At 36.3% G+C, this 17887-nt stretch overlaps 1 protein-coding gene across 4 annotated transcripts in view; it reads right to left on the bottom strand.

Moving 5' to 3' along the window:
• RBBP8 (RB binding protein 8, endonuclease) overlaps positions 1 to 14212 on the bottom strand; it is a 112095-nt gene extending 97883 nt beyond the window's left edge. For 2 of the 4 annotated variants that reach the window (XM_047827416.1, XM_047827418.1), the window contains exon 1: positions 14043 to 14212. The gene's annotated coding sequence lies outside the window, so the exon portion shown is untranslated. Of the gene's footprint in view, positions 1 to 12974; positions 13050 to 14042 lie in introns of those variants that run through there. The other 2 variants (XM_047827420.1, XM_047827419.1) reach the window with 2 other exon arrangements.
• Between the last annotated feature and the right edge of the window lie 3675 nt (positions 14213 to 17887).

Here is a 17887-nt window from a genome sequence, read left to right as displayed (position 1 = left end):
AATATTACATTGGTGTTATTCCTAAATAATAGTTTTGAATTAGTGCTTTCCTTTCCATTCCCTTTTACCCTCATTTAGGCCGTGTTATTTCTTACCTAGACTATACAGTCTCCTTGCTTCCAGTCTTCCTCACCTTAATACAGTGTCCACACAGCTGCCAGAGATCTAAACCATTATTTCTGATCCTGGCATTTCCTTGCTTAAAATCCTTAAGTGGCTCTCCATTGCTTAAATATAATCAATACAAAAATTTATTAATGAGACTTTATAGCACAACTGGATTTGGATAGCTGCATTTCAGTGCTCAAAACCACATGTGGCTAGTGGCTACTATATTGGACAGCACAGGCCTAGATGTATAATGAACAAGTGAGGTTACATGGTTTACCTGAAGAACCAGGCTGGAGCAAGGACTAAGGCACAGATAACTGATTCCTAGTCTTAGGCTATTTCTGCTGTTTGTGCTGGGCATTTCTCATCTCTTTCCCACTCCCCTCATCACCCCATTCCCCTCCCCTGACCCAACATAGAGGGCCTATATCCCCAAGCAAAAAATTTAAAAGTGATTAAACCCATTATGATTATTTACATAATACTGTCAGCACCTCTAATATGGACATACAATACTTAATAAACTAGGGTGACCTGTCTACCTACAGCCAGAATTATTTTAAAACTACTTAGAATTAGTAAGAACTATTTAGAATTATTAAAAACAAGACAAAAGGCTATTTGAGAGAGAAGTGGGGAAGGAACTTTTGAGACAAAAGAAAATTATGTTCACTGTCAGCATTTGTGTCAATTTGAACACTTGATTTAATTGTTAAGTTGTTTACAGTAATTACTAAGTGTTGTTTAGGGATAAGAGTTTATGTCAGTTGATGATCTTGCCCTAAGTGACAAAATGTTTTGTTTATAATTTGAATTGAGGGTGGCAAGATTCCAGTTGGGTTGAACAGTTTTATAATTGTTTTAAAAGATATATCTAACACTCTCAGAAGATGTCAGTATTACAGTTTTTATTTTAAGTCTTAAGTGGTTATTAATGTGCTTATAACAAACATTAAAAATTATACATTGCTTTCCAATTAGAAAAATTAGCCTTATGTAGTCTGGCCAACTTCTAACTTAGATATAAGAGACTTTATTTTGACTTTTACTATGGCTATATATACTTTCTTTATTTCTTTTTATAAACTAGTTGATAGTTTATAAAATGATATTTGTGTTCTTAAATATCATTCACTTAGCTACTTCATTTCACATCAGTAATGGGCAAAGTTTTATTAGATATATAATTTGCCCAATTTAGGAACCCTTTATACTTGATAAAGATTCCGATACACTATATGATAAACTGTATACTTGCTTAGTTGCCTAGTTTAAATAATGCCAGGCTGATCAAGAATGTTAATGATCTATTACTGCAAAATCATTCATTATGTATGGAAAGGAGTTTCTTTTTCTTACAGGTCAGCCATTTTATAATACAGTGACTGCTTGGCAGTATTTCATACCTATGCATATGGGTTTATAGAGCCCAGGAATTTTGTTATTTAGCCCTTAGGTCTTGTCTCTTAACACTGACATTTATCTGCTGTGGAGATGATAAAAGAATTTAAGATTGATCACTAAGAAAGTAGAATAGAAAAGTAGATTTTATTTTGAGAATCTTGTGAAACTAATATGTACCTTTTTATCCAGTAAATACAGTATTATACTTGCATTCTATATACATATGTATAATGCTACCATGATGGAAGCTGTGGGAACAGTATTTATTTACAGTAATGTAAATGGAAAATATTATGGGGGTGCCAGGGTGGCTCAGTCAATTGAGTGTCCAAATCTTTTTTTTAAATTTTTTAAATGTTTTATTACTTATTTTTGAGAGAGAGAGAGAGAAAGAGAGTGGGGGAGGGGCAAAGAGAGAGAGGGAGACACAGAATCGGAAGTAGGTTCCAGGCTCTGAGCTCTCAGCACAGAGTCTGACGTGGGGCTCGAACTCGCAAGCTGTGAGATCATGACCTAAGCTGAAGTCAGATGCCCAACCTACTAAGCCCCCCAACTCTTGCTTTTGGCTCAGGTTGTGATCCCCAGATCATATCATGGGATGCAGACACGGGTCAGGTTCTGTGCTGAGCATGGAGCCTGCTTAAGATTCTCTCTCTCTCTCTCTCTCTCTCTCTCTCTCTCTCTCTCGGGTGCCTGGGTGTCTCAGTTGGTTGAGCATCTGACTCTTGGTTTCAGCTCAGGTCATGATCTCATGGTTTGTGAGTTTGAGTCCCACCCTGGACTGTGCACTGCTTGGAATTCTCTCTCCCTTTCTCTCTGCCCTCCTGTACACTGTCTCTCCCTCTCTCTCTGAAAATAAATAAATGAATTAAAAAAAAAGATTCTCTCTCTCTCTTCCTCTGCCCCCATCCCCCCTCTTGAAATAAGTAAATAATTAATTAAAAATTTTAAAAAAATATGAAGGGGTAACTGTAGGAATAAGTCCCTGGCAGTTGGACTCTATTAGTTAAAGCATTCCTTAATAGGCTTACAGGAGCAAACACGTTTAATATTCATTATCTTGTCCACTTAAAAAAAATTAATGATTCACCTCTTATATGGTATTTTTTCCATTTTTGATGAATTTCTTCAATACTGACAAATAGTTGTGATCTTTAATGCACTCATGCCTCACAAATTACACGTCTTCAAACACAATGGCAGACCTTTTTTGCCCCAATTTTTTCTATTCTATGAGAAAAATAGACTGTTTAAAATATCAGCTTTTCGCTTTTCCTAATCCATATGTTAGTCTGAGGTTAAGGAAACTTTGATAGTTACCTTTCCAAAAATGTTTTACATTCAGAATTTAGTTCTTAAAGGAGACCTTCAGTTTTAGCCAATACTTTTTCAATTTTACTTCTTATAATCAGAAGTATTAGAAATGTTTAGTGAAATTAAATTATGTTTGAATTTACCTCACACCTTTGGTGACTCTTTTTGAGGATTATTTAGGATACTAAGACAAATCTAATGTGCTTCTTATCTAAAATGACCATATCCCTAGGCTTACCAGCAATAGTTCTGGTTAATGTCTATTGTTCTGGTTTAATTATTATTATTATTTTTTTAATTTTTTTTCAACGTTTATTTATTTTTGGGACAGAGAGAGACAGAGCATGAACGGGGGAGGGGCAGAGAGAGAGGGAGACACAGAATCGGAAACAGGCTCCAGGCTCTGAGCCATCAGCCCAGAGCCCGACGCGGGGCTCGAACTCACGGACCGCGAGATCGTGACCTGGCTGAAGTCGGACGCTTAACCGACTGCGCCACCCAGGCGCCCCAAGAGTTGAACACTTAAATGACTGAGCTGCCCAGGGGCCACACCATGCTATTTTTGAATAATAAAATCTGTTTAAAGTTTATTCTGTGCTTTTCTATTTTTTTTAATTTAGAAACTACTTTTGAGAAAATAACCAAATAAAGTTTCTGAATTTTGATAATTATTACCTAAAGGCTAATTTGCAGTCCCAGTACATTTTTATGTTTATTTCAGAAAACTTTTACAAGGTTACTAAAAGGGCTTTAAAATATGATAGCAATTTGAGTCTCATAATTTAGAAAAGGAAAATAAATTGGGCTCTCTCAATCAGAGTTGGAGTGAAGCACCTATTATATGGACCAATCTCAGTTCATTTTTTAGACTTTTTTGCATTAATAATTGTACTTACTAGAAATCATGGCATACATGTTCCTTTACATGGCTTATAATAGTGAACATTTGAGGGGCGCCTGAGTGGCTCAGTCAGTTAAATGTCTGGCTCTTGATTTTGGCTCAGGTCATGATCTCATGGTTCGTGGATTCAAGCTTTGCATTGGGCTCTATGCTGACAAGCACAGAGCCTGCTTGGGATTCTCTTTCTCCCTCTCTCTCTCTCTGCCCCTCCCTGCTTGCACGCTATCTCTTTCTCAAAAATAAATAAACAGTTTTTAAAAATAGTGGACATTTGAGAGGTGAATATAAATTGACTTCTAATGGAATTAGCAAGTGTTCATTCTTAGCTTTCCCAGCCCTGAGTTTTAGATTCTCCCATGTAGTAAGCTTAAAGCTAAATAGATTGAATGACCTTGAATTATGTTATTATCTCCAAAGGGAGCAGAGCAGAAAATGCTCCAAAAAACTCACCAGGTTCTATAATCAGTGACGACTTATAGCCATATTCCTGGCCTATGGGACTATGCAAGTCCTGAGCTGGAGATAGGACCTAGGAGTTAAGATTTAAACTCTAGCCCTATCTCTGATAATCTGCATGTTGCCTAGACAAGTCTTACTTCCCCAACCAAAAAATGAGAATACTCATACTTACCTGTGTCCGAAGGGATTATTATAGGAATGAAATAATGTATCTGTAATTTCTTAAGGAAGACTTCTAGAAGTTTGAAGCAACTTGCCTATTGGGAGCAGAGTGGTAGAAGGCTTTCTAGGCCGAAGGCATGTGCAAAGTTTCTGCTATGGGAAATCATTGTGAATTCTGGAAACTGTAAGTATATAGTAATGTATTTGTATAGGTTGACAGTGGGAAATGAGCAGCAGCTCCACCTAATTTGTTGAATGAATTCTAATTTTTAATAATCCTACTGAGCAAGTAATTTAACATCTCCGTGCCTCAGTTGTTTATCAGTGATACGAAGATAATATATACCTTGGGTATTTTACATACAGGATTGTTAACAGGATTAAATGATTATAACTGTATCCAAACAGTGTAAGAAACTGTTGTTAGTACTAGGTAGATTTAAGAACTACGGCTAATCAGAGAGATCTCTTCAATTGCTGAGTTATGTAATTGTAGTGAAACTGTTGAATTGCTATGCAAATTGTGACAGATTTATAATTATAGAAAGGATTACATTACAACTGAAGTGCTTTTACATATCTTATTTGATTCACATAATTAAGTTTAAATAAGTCAGGTAGAGTTATTATATTGTTGTTATTTCCATTATATTCCAAGGGACTTTAAAAATCATCTAGCCCAACTGCAAAATCGTATAGAAAGGAGAAACTAATTTATTCATGTATTTCAGAAATTTGTGGTTGTAAGAAATTATTTAATAGAAATTTATGATCTACTGAGCTTCAGGTGCAAGAAAGGGGGAGTTGGTATCAAGTTGATTGTGATCTGAGCTAATTTAGTGAAGATCTGAGTGTATTTGATAACTCCTTCTGACAATAGTTATTTCTTTTTAATGGCCTTTGTTCAGTAGTGTGTCCTCACTTTTATTTCTATTCCCTTCAGTCTAATTTCTGTATTTTACCCATATCAATTCATTAGCTAATTTAACCACAGTCTAAGAGAGTTATTAAGTTTTTATAATTATGCAACAATTAATATATTTACACAATTAAAGCACATAACTGGCTACTTCAGTTTCCTGTTTTTAATCTACTTGACTACAGCTTTCCTCTAATGTATTCTTCAGACCCATGCTCCAGGATCACATAAAGGTTATAATGAATTAGTTCTTGTAACCAGACCCTCTTGGACATAGTCCAACACAAACTTGTACTATTCAAACTTCTGTGTTTCACTGTAATGAGAAGTGTTACTTGAGAGTCCAATGTAGTCAATCTGTTTTTACTATAATTTTACCAATGTAAACTAAATGATAAAGCCTTTGGATCAATACTGGACGTAAAAGCATTTACAGAGTACCTATTAATTGTTCATTTGGTGCTGTTTGGCCCTTTAAAAATTGGCGGCCAAATTCAGGAAATGAAATGTAGTTTATTAGAAAATACCTTTCTCACAAAAGGTCAAGTTTCAATGTATCTCAGGTTTTGTGGGAATGGATCAAATACATCAGACAAAAATAGGCTAAAGTTCCTCACTTGCCATTTGAAATTGCTATACTCATTTTTCAGCAAATCTATTTTACTTGCATAATATATTAGTTAAAATTGTATTGGTAAATTAAGGAAAAATCAGTTTGGTCATATTTGTCCTATAATAGTGATGTGCCAGACTCCTCTTGGGCCCTGCTTGCTTTAGCCAGTCCAATAACATTCCAATGGCAATCAGATTCGTAAGGTGAAACCTGACAGCCCTTCACCTGACTTTCTGCTTGGGGGGCTTCTCTGAAGCCTTCGGAAATAGAAGCATAGCCTGAAAGTGTGAAGAAATTAACAACCTATGAGGCAACCCGTAACTAACCTAAATCAGAACTGGTGGATAGATGCTTCTCTCCAGGCTTCTGGCAGGATAAATGCTTCTCTCCAGTCTTCTAAGACTTCATGGCTCCTAACAGGGGCCTGGGATTGAGTCCCATTTTGCCTGTACTGAAGGAAGCACTCCAAATGCTCTCTCCCCATTTTCTTCTAATCCCCAGCTCTTATTCCCTGGGATGGCTTCTCACATAGACAATTTGCACATAATCTGGAAGATTCAGGCTCTGTTTTCCATGGAGAACCCAAACTAAGAGATAAAGGTTAAACATATGATTTCCATTTCCAGGGTGCCTGCCTGGCTGAGTCAGTAAAACATGTTACTCTCGATCTCAGGGTTGTGAGTTCAAGCCCCGTGTTGGGTGTAGAGATTACTTAAAAAAAAAAAAATTGGGGCACCTGGGTGGCTCAATCGGTTGAGCGTCCAACTTCGGCTCGGGTCATGATCTCATGGTCCGTGAGTTCGAGCCCCGTGTCGGGCTCTGTGCTGACAGCTCGGAGCCTGGAGCCTGCTTCAGATTCTGTGTCTCCTTCTCTCTCTGTCCCTAACCCACTCGCATCTGTCTCTGTCTCTCTCAAAAATAAATAAACATTAAAAATCTTAAAAAAAAATTAACTTTTGAAAGTTTGCATGTGTGGATGGGACAGTCAGATTAATTGTATGTAGTAATTTGAGAGGATGTTAATATTGACCAAAGACTGGTGGAACTTGTATAGTCAAGGCTATTTTTCTGATAGTAATAACGATTTGATTTAAAGGAAATTATACAGCCTTGCTCAGTCTTTTATAGGCAAGAGAATATTTTCTTGCCACTTTTCAAACTTTATTGGACGTTAGAATAATCTGGAAAATCAGTAAATATGTAGATTCATGGGATCTACCCACTAGAGATTCTAATGTGATATGTCTAGAATGGAGCTTAGCAATCTGCATTTTTAATAGGTATCCTCCAGGTGAGTCAGATGGTCTACAGACTACACTTTGAGAAGCATTGATACATTATTACAGTAATAATACTGCTGAGGATAATCTGTGACCAAGAAATAAATGAAAAGCAATTTACTCCACAGGGACTGAATTAGTATCATGGTATCATTAATCACATGTTCTTCCAGGCGCCCCATTAATCACATGTTCTAATAAACTGAGCTAATAAACTACACACTGGGCAGTCAGATTAAAAAGAACCTAATTTTGGGGCTCCTGGGTGGCGCAGTCGGTTAAGGGTCCGACTTCAGCCAGGTCACGATCTTGCGGTCCGTGAGTTCGAGCCCCGCGTCAGGCTCTGGGCTGATGGCTCGGAGCCTGGAGCCTGTTTCCGATTCTGTGTCTCCCTCTCTCTCTGCCCCTCCCCCGTTCATGCTTTGTCTCTCTCTGTCCCCCCAAAATAAATAAAAAACGTTGAAAAAAAAATTAAAAAAAAAAAAAAAAGAACCTAATTTTAATTTCAGGGTCCTCTGTAAAAATTTGACTTGATATTACTTGATTGGCTTTAACATTAGTACAAACATTTGCTTTGTTATGGTACCAATGAACTGCTGAGAATTTCCTTTATGCTACATGTGTTTAATGTACACTTACTGGTGGAACTAGAACAACATGTCACTCATTTCAAAGTATAAACGCTCACATCTTAACAAGTCAAGCTGTGGGAAAAGAGGCTGATACTGCGCTATGGACTAAACAACCTTTGTTGCTGAATGGCCTGTAGCCAGGTTCCAGTGGCCTGTGGCCAGGTTCCAGTGGTTAGTCTGATATTATAGTTAAAAAATCATATACTTATTCCTGAGCAACATATGTTTGTTTTAAATTTTGTCAAACAATTCCTTGGAAAGTGACTAGAAAAGAATTTAACCACTCTCTAAAATGCTACGTAGATGGTATTTACCATTCGGTAATTATCACATTATTGAAAATTGGTTATGATATTAATATTTTTAGAAATGTGACTGATTCTACCATCTACTTTCAGTGAGGAGACCCTACCCTCCAAATTTAGACCTGTATATGTTAAATGTAAATTTTTTATAAAGAACTTTATCACAGAATTCTATAATACTGTTCCTTGTCCATTAATATACTGTGAGCTACATAAAATTACTGATTACATCAAATATCTTAATGTTTCAAGAGGGAAGTGTTTCTTAATCCTAATCTAAATCATTGTAGTAATGATTTAGCAAAGCACCTTCAGGAGAATAGGCTTAAGATAGAACTTTGAAACTAAAAATTTGCCACGCAAGTTATATTTTCACTTTGTCAGTAATACAGAATTTCTAAGGCAGTAGTTTTCTGATTATTTTTAAGGCTGTATGTCTTTTTGTTTTAAGTTTATTTGTTTATTTTGAGAGAGAGAGAGAGAGAGCGAGAGAGAGAGCAAGGATATGCACACAAGCAGGGGAGGGCAAGAGAGAGAGGGAGAGAGAGAATCCAAAGCAGGCTCCATGTTCTCAGTGCAGAAGCCTGTATGTCTTTAACGATGGGCTATAACATTTTCTGTTTCCCAGTTAGTCTTTGATGTATAGCAAGTTTGGTTGTTAGTGCTAATTTATCCAAATTAGCTATTTTATACAGAAATTTTTTAAATTTAATTTTTAAATTTTTTTTATTTTGAGAGAGGAGACAGGATGTGAGCAGGGTAGGGGCAGAGAGAGAGGGAGACACAGAATCTGAAGCAGGCTCCTGGCTCTGAGTTGTTAGTCCAGAGCCTGATGTGGAGCTCAAACCCACGAGCTGCGAGATCATGACCTGAGCTGAAGTTGGACACTTAACCGACTGAGATACCCAGGTGCCCCCCACAAAATAATTCTTTTTTTTTTTTTTTTAAGTAAGCTCTATGTCCAATGTGGGGCTTGAACTCATGACCCCAAGATCAAGAGTTGCATGCTCTACCAACTGAATCAGCCAGGCGATCCCATATAGATTGCCTGTATTTATTTTGAGAGAGAAAAAGTGTGTATGCATGTGAGGGAGGGGCATATAGAGAGGGAGAGAGAGAATCCCAAGGAGGCTCCCCGCTGTCAGTGCAGTCTGATGAGGGTCTCAGTCCCATGAACCATGAGATCATGACCTGACCTAAGATCAAGAATCCAGTGCTCAACCGGCTGAGCCACCCAGGTGCCCCTAAAATATATTTTAGATTTGTAGTACTCCCTGCCTTCTTTTCAGTTGTTTACAGTCCACTCTCAGTACATGAAAATAAATATGCAAATTAAACAATAATTTAATGAGTAGTCAAATAAAGCTAATTTTTTAAATCTAATAAAATAGTTTTAATAAGAATATTATATACTTAGTGGGTTAAATTGGCGAAGTGATATTTTTGTCTTTAGGTATACCATCTACATACAAACTTTTCATTTTAAGAGAAAAAATTCATTTACCATTGATATAAATTCAAATTATGTACAGCTTATTAAAGCTTATTTGTATAGCAATTAAGCATCTTTCAGGAAATTAAAATTGATTGTAAGAGCTTACTAAGATCAGTTTGTGTTATAAGTGGATCTATTTGTTGGTTCTAAGATCAAGTCATAACCTATTTCCTGCTCTTTATTTACACACTGGAATATGTGTCAATCCACCCAACTTTAGTTAGGCCAGCTCTTACAATGTTTTGTCACACTATTCTGAATTCCCTTCTGACCCATGATATTGACTTCAGAAATATCTCATGTGTGAACGTTGCTCATTGGCTTCACCTTCTAATCAATTTGTCATTAATTTAATATTACTTTTAGAAAATGTTAAATCCTATTCCTTCTTATGTCTTATACCCAACACATTTTGCACTCAATCTCTGTATCATTATTTACTATCAAGAGAATGAAATGTAATTTAATATTGACTTACAATAAATTTAATTTGGAAGAGACTCTTTTGGAAGAACAAACATATTCTATAGCCCTGAAGAAATAATTTAATTGGTATAGAAACAACACAATCCTAGAGCATATAGAAATCTTTGACCAACTAATTTGATGTCATATAAAATAATAGATATAAATAGATATGAAATGTCTTTGAAAAACCTAGATATGAGGCACAAGTAAGGTATAGTTTGTACTATCCCTGCCACAGTTCCTTCCTTTGGTATAGATGATCGAAATTTGAAATTTTAGGGCTGCCTAGCTGGCTCAGTCCGTAGAGCACGCAACTTTTGATCTCTTAACGGAGACTCTCCTTTACCTAAGGGACCTATCTACATAATAAGGCAACCTTTGTTTTTCTAAACATCTCCTTAACTTCTTGTTATTGGCCTTCCTCCCCTTTGTATCCTCAAACCCTACTCATCTTGTTGCTCTTATAAGCTTTTTGACTCATTTCCCTCGGAACTTCACGTCCGTGTGGATTTCTCAAATGGCTATTAAATTTTATTTTCTCCTGTTGATCTGTCTTATGTCAATTGATTCTAAGTCCAGCTAGAAGGAGCATAGGGCAGAGGAAGGTCTTCCTCCCTGACACTTTCCACAGTTGCTAATTTAGTTTTTATGTCTCTGACAAAAATAAATTGTATATTCCAAGCTAAGCTTTGACTTCTTTTACATAAGCTGTTTGTTGAAATTTATTATATATTTTATTAAAGAGGTAGGAAGGGTATTGACATTTGTTACATCTGCTGTGTTCTAGGGACTATGCTAGGTGTTTTACGTACAATATCTCATTTAATTCTCCCAACAACTGAGAGAATGGTATTACTTCCTTAACTTACAGACGGAGAAAAGAGAAGTCAGAGTTAAATAATCCCCAAGGATAAACTTGTTTGTAGCAGCCAGTATTCAAATCCATCTTACTTTGGCTCAAAAGCCCATGTATTTTTTAGTATACTACCTTTTCTCTTGATTGTGAAAATGAGAAACAAGTGGAAGTGATTATTTTTCAGAGTCCACTTGGACTAAACTAAATTTACCAAAGTTGAGTAGCATCCCTCAGGTAGGATTTTACCTGTGAAAAAATAAGGGGATTAGGAGAATTAATATTTAGTTCTAGGAATCAGAATTGGAATTTTTGAGCCTTTGGTTCTAAAGCTTTCTCTGGTCCCATTTCCTTGGAATTGCTCAAGTTAAAAACATTTAAAACATTTTTTGAGCACTTTGCATACAAAGCACTGTCTTAAGAACTCACCCCCTAAAAAAGCAGGTTCTGTCACCTCTAAAATGGATTTTGAATCCTGTAATTCTGATCTTTATAACTTCATGGAAATTTTCCCATCAATTGGAATCAAATTTTAGATGTACTAACTTCTTAGGTAAATCCTAAATTATACCTATATGAGAGTTCTTAAAACAACACAAAATATATATGTATATACGCATATGTACTAATAAACATTTTTATTGTTTATAGAATGAATCAGCAAAGACTCGTTAGCATAACTATACAACACAATTTTACCTTTTTACAATTCTTTTAGAAAACAGATTAGATTTCATGTAGTATTCAGATGAGTCATTGTAGGATGGTGAAAAATATTAGTCTGGGCTGGTATTCAGAAAACTGGGATGTTCTGGTCCCAGCTCTACCTTTAGATTTTATAGTAGTGATTTAGCTCCATTTTTGGGCTTTTCATTCAACTGAAAACTGAGGAGTTGGATGCATTGGTTATTCTTTAAGACTTTTTCAAGCTTAAAAATGTCATGATTCTAAGTGGTTTTGGTAGGAAACATATGAAGATATTCAAGAAGGAAAGAGTTTGCAGTTGTTAAGAATAGCTAGCATTGTTGACAAAAAGAGTCATTGTGTGAAAGGAAGCAGCTAGGAATAAGGACAAAGGAATGCATCCCTGACTAAATTTAAAGAATAAAGATTTTTAAAGAACACTTTTTGACCTGAGCCCTGAAATAACGTAAGGCTGTATAAAATACACACACACACACACACACACACACACACACACACACTTATAGGTGCCTAATTTGATTTATAAATCCATATGTCCTTAATTTTAACCAAAACATCACACTGTATCATTATTTTAAAGGGATCAATTTACAGGAATACATAAAGGTCATATTCAATAGGACTTTCATATATTTGAAACTGGGAATTCTATTATATGAAAGCTGTAGAATCCTTTTCCAAAGTGTAGTTAGGCTTGAAATTTTACCCATAGATTTTATATGAAATATATACCTGGTTTCTGAATAGCTTTCCTCAAAACCATAAACATAAAAAGTGCTCACTAAATAAATCCACTTAAGTGGAATCCCCACATAAGTTTATCTTTAAACAGTAAGCCCTGGGGGCACCTGGCTGGCTCAATCGGAAGAGCATGTGACTCTTAATCTCAGGGTCCTGAGTTCCAGCCCCAAATTGGGCACAGAGATTACTTAAATAAATAAACTTGAAAAATAAAAACAAAAAAAAGAGTAAGCCCTGTATTTCAAACACAGCATAGTTTAAGAATTTTAAATTACTATATAGAATATACTTACCAGAAACTCTAAAAGTATACTTTATTGACATACATGTATATCTTGCTTGAAAACTGATTGCAAAGAGAAACATTCAACCAACTAAAAATTTTGATCCATATCCTCCCCCCAAAATTGTCAGAATACAGTTTATACTGAATAAAATTAATTTGGGTTTGCTGAATCAGCATATTCCTTATGCAGATTCAACATTGCATAACTTTTTTGAAGTTCAGCTGAATTTGCAGAAGTATTGTGCAGAATTGCCTTGGAATGGACTGAAAAGCATCCAAGACCTTCCCTGCAAAAAAATCATATGTCATCTGAACATATTTCTCACCTTAAAATTCTTTATTAACATCCTAAAGAAACACTTAGAGTCTTTGAGTTTGAATATAATGACACAGTGAGGACTCTAGGGACAATGAAAAAAAAAGATGCATCAGTCTTGCTCATTTTAAGACAAAGTCATATTAAATTGACCTACTGATAGCTCTTGACAGGAAAGTATTCAGTATAATTCTGTTTAAAAAGTCGTTTTAATTCCCAGATAAATTCATGTGTCAGCTGCTATGTTAACTGAATGCCCAGAAGATACGTGCATTCAATTCAATCCAATATTAATAACTAAGGGGGTAGTCTGGTATGCCAAAATAAATATAAAGGGATTGGTAACTTTGATTTTAGATGACACAACAACTTAAATTAATTACATCAGAGAAAGAGAGGGGTAAAGAATTATTTTAAAATATAAATTAAAGGAAGATCCAAATATTCTTTAAGTTTTTCAGACCTAATAGGCATGACAAAACCTGTCTTCATTCCTTTCTATTCAACTCAGCAAGTGCTTTTGAGCTCCAATAGTTAATCAGTTACCAGATTCCACAATCTTTGTTTTTCACACTCCTCAATTCCTACTGTGTATTGTTCCTCTAATGTACTTAAGATCACCAAGCAGGCCAACATTTTTTTTTTTAATGCCTTAAAAAGGCAATTATTATTGTATCCACAATTAGATATACCATATAAAATTTTTACCATATAGCAACAGCCTATAAAACATGATAGTATATTATCAAAGAAGTAGATGGCTTAAGATGAATCATTAATAGGTGAATTAGATTTAGCAAAATTATTCAACCCAGTTTTCTTCATGACTATAGCCATGCCTAACTTACAAAAAAGCATAGTGAAAGTATAGTATATTATATACTAAATAACTTTTATTTAAACAAATCAATGAATATACATAAGTACTATAAAAAAATATCTAACCAACTTGACATGAAGGGTATAATCTAGGTATTACCATGTTAAAAATAGGTATCTGTTTAAACATTATTTCTTAATTTAACCTTAAATTAAGGTGCACAGACAATTGAGAAATAGAAAAAATATATTAACTTACCCTTCAATTTTTTTAGAAAACCTCTGCTCTGGGTCAAAAGCACAAGGTGTTTCACTTCTGACTTCTGAAGCTGCGAACTTAAACAGTAGATGAGAGGAAGCCCCCTCTCTGGACCACGCTAGAGTTTGCTAGACACCACTGCTATGTGGAAGACTCCTGCTGCATCTAAGCTATATACAGTGTGCAATGGATAACCTAATATGCCTTTCATTTAACTGGCTGGGCAGGTTTCTACCGTCTGTGGAACATGGACTCAAACCAGAATATGTTGGCATAACAGGCCAGTCAAACCGGTTCTTCTGTAGATCCAGAACCTGTCCAACCAGTCTGCATCAAAGGCTAGCCCAACAAGCTGCAGCGGCTCAGCTCTGCTAAGCTTGTATGGGTGAGTTATCCCCACCTCCCATCCACTCCCAACAAACTGCTCAGAATGTTGTAGCCTCCAGCAAAATAATTCAGAGTTCTAGTGGGAGGGATAGATCTATGTCAGGCATAGCAAGAGTCCATTGTTATAAACCTCTCATTGTAGATACTTGAGTATCTATCATCCTCTAGGTAGGTAATCCTTTTAAAAATGTACTCCGGGGCTTTCTGCAGATTAAAGCCTCTAGAAAGAGATTATCTACAATGAAGAAGAATCCATAATGCCTGACCTTTTCCACTAGTCCACTTGGCTCTGCTTGGTTTAGTTTAGCCTTGAGAGGGAGGTTGATATTCCCTACAAGGGTAGTGGCCCTGAAAGCTAGAAGGAAGCATTCTTAGAGGGACGAAAACGAGGTATAGGTTGACCAAACTTTTGCCTGGATATGTGATCTTCCTTGTACTCAAATGATCCTCATACCATTCCATTATAAAGTTGGAAAAACTCCTATTTGCTACATATTCGGACAACATGAAGGGTTTTGCTTTGGATATTCAACAGTTGCACTTACAAATTATTGGCACCTACTATGTGCCAGGATCTGTGCCAGGTCCAGGGTTGCAATGGTATAAAAGAGAAGTTTAGTAAGAGATGGGAGCAATGTCCAAGTTCCCAGTTAAGTATGTCTAGTAATGTTTTAGAAGGAAGAAGTAAACAACAGAAGATCATATTTTGACAGAAATTGGTTGTATTAAGAGAGATCATATCTTACCATAATATTTGTACATTTAGAAACAGCCCTTCCTATCTGCTGATGCAGTGATTCTCAAACTTTACTGCTTAAGTATCATCTGAAGTGCTGATTATGAACAAATTACTAGGCCTCACCTCCAGAGATTCTGATTCAGTAAATCTGGAGGTACCCCAGCACTTCTGGTGATTCTGTTGCAGCTGTTGCAAGGGACCTTAGCCCCAGACTTCACACTCAGTTCCTTTTCTATATTTGTACCTAATTATATAGAATACATATTAATTAAAAGTTGCCATATTTGCTTTTATAGCTCCAGTGTCTAGAACACTGACACTTAGAAAGTATTTAGTAAATGCTTATTAAGTAAATATCTACTCAGGCCTAGCACTTGCTAGATCCTAGGGGAATCACAACTAGTAACTATTATGGGAATCAAGCTGCAATAAGTACTATAATTATAGTAATTGAGGTAGGAGCACAGAAAAGGGAGTAAGTATGATTGAGTATGGGAAAGACTTCACAAAGGAGATTGGTTTAAAGACTTTTTTTTTTTTAACCATGACCAAAGATTGCTATCTGCAGGATAACAAAAGTTTGAAGGAACAATAAAAAGAATGTTTTTGATTTGACTCAGTAATAAAAGCTTTAAAAGTATCTGAGTATACCATGACCTCAAAACTTAGTAAGTAATAAGGTTATTTTCTTGAGCAGGGGTCAGCAAAATTTTCACAAATGATCAAAGAGTAAATATTTTAGGGTGTGTGGGCCGGATTGTCTCTGTTTCAACTATTTACCTCGAACATTATAGCTCAAAAGCAGATATAAGCCATAGGCAAAGCATGGGTGTGGTTATATTACAATAAGACTTTATAAAAACAGGTGACAGGCCGGATTTGATGAATGGGCTATAGTTTCCTAACCCATGCACTAGAGTGAAAAGTAGAAATTAACAAGATTGCATAATTGGTTAGGAAAATAGGCTTTGGCAGTCCAAAACACTTGGGTTCCATCCCAGTTTTATTCCATATTAGCTTTGTCACCTGAATTAAACATTTGTTTTATTTCTAAAATATGGATGAAAATAATAGAACCTAACACCTAAAGTTATTGTAAACTTCAAATGCTGTAATTCACATGAGGTTTTATCCAAAAATCAGTAAGGGCCCCATAAAATGTCAGCTAAAAATAAAACTCATTAAATATGATAGCTAAACATATGGGTGTTCGTTTACATAATTTTCATTTTTTAAAGTTCTACTCAAGGGACCCTTCAGTGGCTCAGTCAGTTAAGTGTCTGAATCTTGATTTCAGCTCAGGTCATGATCTTGCGGTTTGTGAGATCTGCTAATAGCACAGAGTCTGCTTGGGATTCTGTCTCCGTCTCTCATTGCCCCTCCCTGCTCATGCTCTCTCTCAAAATAAACATTAATAAAATAAAATCCTGCTCAAATGGCAGTAAAGAATCAATAGCATGAACTCTTAAGGATCAAAAAGAGTGAGAGAGGTAGCAGGCAAGAGATGTCCATACATTTTGGAAGAAGGAATGAAAATGAGTGATGATTGATTTGGTGGAGTAGAGAAAGAGGAAATGACTTGCAATAATAAAAGCAAGTGTATCTCTGCTGCAAAATTCTGGAAACATTGGAAATTGGAATCAGGAGATAACTGTAAATGGGGAGTGGGAGGGGGGGCTTGAAATGGGACGATTAGTTAAAAATCTGCTTAAAGAGGGTATCTGGGTGGCTCAGTCAGGTGAGTGTCTGACTGTTGATTTCAGCATAGGTCATGATCCCAGGGTCATGGGATCAAGCCTTGTGTGGGTCATTCCCTGCCGAGAATGGAGCCTGTTTGAGATTCTCTCTTTTTGCCTCTCCCCTACTCATGCTCTGCTTCTCTCTAAAACAACAACAACAACAAACCACTTTAAAATCTGCTTAAGGAGCAGTTTGCTCCCTAGATCCCTCCCCCAATCTAGATGCCTGGAGACTGCCCCTTCTTCAACCTTGAGAGAAGATTGGGGTAGGAGTTACTGATTCATGCTGGAGAGATTATCCTAGGCTGGTTCTGGTCTCAAGAATATCAAGCAGAGGTGAGGGTGACTGGTAAGTAATGAGATTATATTAGTTTCCTGTGACTGCTATAACAAATTACCACAAAGTTATTGGTTTAAAAGGACATAAATTTATTATCTTATGGTTCTGAAGATGGGAAGTACAAAATGGGTCTCAATGGTCTAATGTCAGTCTCCTTTTTGGAGGCTGTAGGGGAGAATCTGCTTCAGGAGGCTGCTTGGATTTCTTGGCTTATGGCCCCTTCCATCTTTAAAGCCAGCAAATGGCCAGTCACTCATGTTGCATCATTCTGACACTGACTCTGCTGCCTCCCTCTTCTACCTTTAAATCCAACTATATAATCCAGGGTAATCTCCCCATTTTAAGGTCAGCTGATTATCAACTTTAATCTCATCTGCAACTTTAATTCTCTTCTGCTGTGTAACATAAAATAGTCACAGGTTCCTGGGATTACGATGTGGATGTCTTTGAGACACCATTATTCTGCCTGTGGCAGAGATTATGTCAAGGTCTCTATATTGATGGTGAGATATGGAGGTCCATTCCTTTGCTAGGCTTCTGAATGCTAGTAACCAGGTTTATACTCCTTACTCAGAAAGCAGAAAACTGGAGAGTTTATCTCAAGAAACTCTCAAAAATTCCATTACTATAACACAGTGGT

This window comes from Prionailurus viverrinus, chromosome D3 (assembly GCF_022837055.1).
Source record: "Prionailurus viverrinus isolate Anna chromosome D3, UM_Priviv_1.0, whole genome shotgun sequence".
Lineage (NCBI taxonomy): Eukaryota > Metazoa > Chordata > Mammalia > Carnivora > Felidae > Prionailurus > Prionailurus viverrinus.
The sequence above is the reverse complement of the archived record's forward strand: the minus strand, read 5'-3'. Positions and strand labels throughout refer to the sequence as shown.